This window comes from Macaca mulatta, chromosome 1 (genome assembly GCF_049350105.2).
Source record: "Macaca mulatta isolate MMU2019108-1 chromosome 1, T2T-MMU8v2.0, whole genome shotgun sequence".
NCBI lineage: Eukaryota > Metazoa > Chordata > Mammalia > Primates > Cercopithecidae > Macaca > Macaca mulatta.
Genome location: NC_133406.1, coordinates 129,000,176 through 129,004,462, shown reverse-complemented (window position 1 = coordinate 129,004,462; position 4,287 = coordinate 129,000,176). Strand labels below are relative to the sequence as shown.

The 4,287-nt window shown below is 44.0% G+C and overlaps 1 long non-coding RNA gene across 1 annotated transcript; it reads right to left on the bottom strand.

Moving 5' to 3' along the window:
• Positions 1 to 1,889: 1,889 nt before the first annotated feature.
• Positions 1,890 to 3,926, bottom strand: LOC144332099 (uncharacterized). The gene is made up of 3 exons (XR_013399851.1): positions 3,788 to 3,926; positions 3,376 to 3,455; positions 1,890 to 2,028 (listed from the first exon to the last, which is right to left on the bottom strand). It is a non-coding gene; the product is annotated as an uncharacterized LOC144332099 (long non-coding RNA).
• Between the last annotated feature and the right edge of the window lie 361 nt (positions 3,927 to 4,287).

Here is a 4,287-nt window from a genome sequence, read left to right as displayed (position 1 = left end):
CAGAAGATCACGTAGGGCTTTGTAATTCATCAAAGATTCTTAGATATTTCTACCTACAATTAGAAATGAAATTATCTCCAACACTTCAAACTTCTGACAGAGAAGATTTATAAATCTGATAAGCAGAATCTTTGTAAGCATATAAATAAGTTCTGTAAATCGAACATACCCACCTGCTAAATGTGCTAAGCAGAGACAGCATCATCAAAGCAGCACCATGAGGACAGATCGGTTTCCTTGAATGAACACAATTTACCAAAAGTATTGATCCCATTTTTATCTCTTTATTGTCTCTCTGCTTGCTTGTACAATTTCCCAGAACTACACATTTTTCTCATCCAGATAAGGGAGACTTAAAAACTAGGTCAGTCACATGAGTACAGTAACTGACATTTCAGAATCAGGGTTTGGTCTGAGACTCTGGATGGGAAAGCAAGGCCTGAGCATCAGTTCCAAGTTCATTCTAGATGAGCCATAAGTTAATACACTGATTGCTTCTTGTAGGAATACAACTTCCTAATCATATACTTTTTCTTGCAATATAGTGCATCCTTTATCACCTTTTTGGCTTTTTTGAACAATAGCCTTTGATAACACTTTTACCAAGATGTCTTTTATATAAATTTTTATTGAATAATTTGAGTTAAAATTCTCTTCTTCTTACCTGAATTGTAATGAAATCTTTCTATTGCCCACCTGGGTCCAACACCCTATTTGTTCCTCTGAACTTTTTGTGTTTATTAACCACCATGTTCTGGCCATTTATTGACAGAAAGAATCTGGAATTCTAGAGTGTCGAGTTAGAAGGGACAGTATCAGAAGCATTCTTGTGCCCACCCCTCCATCCCCGCCCCCGCCCCACCCCGCCGTTCCTGCTAAGTGCTGGGAACTCTGCCTAGCAGTTTCAACAATGGGAAAATCCTGCCTCGAGAAAATATAAAGCCTGCCATTCCCTGGCCTCCCTGGCTGGGGTGTGAAGCCTTGTGATTATACAGCCAGTTAGGGGCTGTCAGGACCGGAATCCAGGAATGTCTCTCCAAGCCCCTATCTTCAGCCCAAGAAAGAGATCTGATGGATAACTGTTTTCTATTTTCTCCCCCCTACTTTTTTTTTTGTTTGATAAGCAGAGATAGACAACAGAGAACAGTGAGCCCTTAGCTCAGTCCTGGAACTCAGAAATCAGAACATACTTGTTAATGGACTGATTAACACCACCAGCCCCCACCTGTCCTGGTTGCCCTAATCACGAACCCCAAGAAGGAATGATGCTCACACCCCCACAGTGCTTCTCCTCTTCCCTCACCCCTGCACAACCCAGGAAGGTGCTGTGCTGAGCAACCGCATCAGGCAGAAGGGTTGCCTGCTAAGTGACCACGGCATTTAAGGGAAGCCAAGAAAGTGATGAAAGGCTTCGAAAGACAACTGCAGGAAGAAAGAAGGAAGGTCATGGTGGACAGGATCCTGGAGGGAAGAGAGACACGGTCAGGTGGAGAGGCTGGGGGCAGATTGCCATCACCCTCACCATGTTGCCTACTTGAGTCTCAGAAACAACTCTCTTTTCCTTCCCTTTGTGCTCCTGCAGAGAATATCATTCCATCTTACATCTTATCAGTAGTAGTGGCAAATCTGTACAGGTCTGCAGCAACCTCAATTCTTGGCTTCTCAGAAGAAAGATTTTGACTGAGGGGAATAAGGCAGAGGAAGAGACTGAATCTAGTTTTAGAGCAGGAGTGAAAGTTTATTAAAATGTATTAGAGCAGAAATGAAAGGAAGTAAAGTACACTTGGAAGAGGGCCAGGCAGATGACTTGAGAGATTCAAGTGAATGGTCTGACTTTTGACTTGGAGTTTTATATGTTGGTATGCTTCCGAGGTCTTGCATTACCTCTCCGCTGATTCTTCCTTCAGGGTGGGCTATCCGCATGTGCAGTGGCCTGCCAGTACTTGGAAGGGGCCACATGCACAGTGTGTTTACTGGAGTTGTGCACATGCTCATTCGAGGCTTTCTTCCCTTACCAGTTGAGTATTCCTAGAGGAAGGTCATATACCAGTTAAACTCTGCCATTTTGCCTTTTAGTGTGCATGCTTGGGCCCACTCGCCCGACTCCTGAGATCTTCTTATTGGAAGCTGCCGATCATCAAATTTTGTTGTTTTCTATCTACTGGGAGATGATTGCCTTTCCCTGGTGCCAGCTGCGACCAATTATTATTTTAGAGAGATCGTTAACAACCGCCTGACCATCACCTGAGGGTCACCTGGCATTCCTTGTTGGGGAACCCACTCCTGCCCTGTTCATGTCTGCATGACTACCTACTGAAACATCATGTTTTGTTTAAAGAGATGGATGCACAAAGTGTGTATATGTATAGGTGCCCACATGTCTATTTAACTGTATGTACTAAATTAACACCTGTCCCCAAACTGATCTCTGCTGAATAGAGCCCATCAAACTTGGTTCCCTTGGTGTGCTTGCACTCTTGGAAGTATATACCGACTAGGGCACAGGTCCAGCCTCAGCCCTGGTGTTACAGTCTCACCAATGCACCACAAAGTAGCAGTCTCTCATTGTGAGTTCTCACCTGGAGTTCTTTGTCTCACAACTAAGAGAATTAGGGGGAGTGGGCACAAAGGGTGAAGTTAGAGCGAAAGTTTAATAAGTGAAAGAAGAAAGCTCTTGGCTGTGGAGAGGGGACCCAGAAAAGGGTTACCATTTTTATAGTTGAATGGAAAGGCTTTTATAGGAAGCCAATAAGGACTGGGGATCTCATTTGCATAGGTACGAATTTCTGGTAGCTCTACCTTGTTCCTAATGCGCATGTGGGCCCTTAGCTTGAGTTACTCCGTATTGCTTTGTTCCGCTTACTGTGCATGTGTCAGGGGATGGAATTGTCCATTGTGGGCATGTCTGGGCAAGCCACCTGTATAGCCTTTCTTATCTGTTTGGCCGTGGGCGTGTCTTAGGCAAGGCCCCCTGTGCAAGTTCCTTTACCTGAGCCTGCAGCTTTGATTTTTCAGACTGTTCCTTTGTTTGAAAGAGGACCCACCCTAACTATCTGCCTGACCAGTTTCTTCCTTTCTCCTCCCTCACTAGAAGATGCTCTTATCAGACCTTCCTAAGTGAAAAAAAAAAAAAAAAAAAAGCCACAGCCTACTCCATCTTTTCTCCACTTCCTTGTTCACTTTTCATCTTACTCTAAGAAGTCTTTATGTAGCTATCATTTCCTGAGCGTCACACTGCTTGGTGCTGGGAGTCAAACCACCCAAACCTGAACTCAGCTCATAGGACATACCATCTGTAAACCAAAAATAAAATTCTAACCCCCCCGACCATCTGAATGAACCCCCTTCTCTCAGCAAGGGCGTTCCAAGACTTACCTGAGGGACTGGTTCAGGCCATGATGTGGGGTGGAGTGTGGACGTGCCTCATCGCACACGCCTCCCTCTCAGAACAGACTCTGAAAGTTCGATGAAAAACAGTTACAATCAAGTCTTTCTGAAGCCTGCTGCCTGAAGGCTTCATCTGAATGATAAAACTTTGGTCTCCACAACCTCTTATTGTAACCCAGACGTTCGTTTTTATTAATTCCAGGTCTTCAGACAATAACTCTTTCAACCAATTTCCAATCAGAAAAATTTTAAACCTGCCTATAACCTGGAAGCCCCCATTGCAATCCCCCCACTTCAAGTTGTTCCCCCTTTTCCGACCAAACCAAGTACATCTTGCATGTATTTGACTGATGTCCCATGTCTCCCTAAAATGTGTAAAACTGGGCTTTGCCCTGATCACCTTGGGCACGTGTTCTCAGGATCTCCTGAGGGTTGTGTCACAGGCCATTGGTCACTCATATTTGGCTCAGAATAAATCTCTTCAAATATTTTACAGAGTTTGTCTCTTTTCCATCGACACATTTCAGCCTTTCGAGGAGTTTTCACAACCAACATAATTTGCACAGTACTTGCAAAGACTGACAGTGATTTGAGATATAAAAATGCTTTAAATAATTGAATTATATGAGCTAATATTATTGCCATATATTCCAATGGTAAAACAGAGCTCACTAGTATCCTTGCAACTGAGAGGAAGCAGAATATAGTGGTAATCAGCACCCGATGGGCTGTCTGAGAGATGTGAGGTCTGAGCAGCCATCACGTTGTAGAGTTGTAGAGAAAAGAACGTGAGAAACCACCAGCATCAAGTTCCCAGGTGAATGGGGCTGGGCAATTACTGCTTCATTTTGCTTTTGTTTTCTCCCCCAGCTCTTCTCTCTCTGTCTCTCTCTCTCCCTC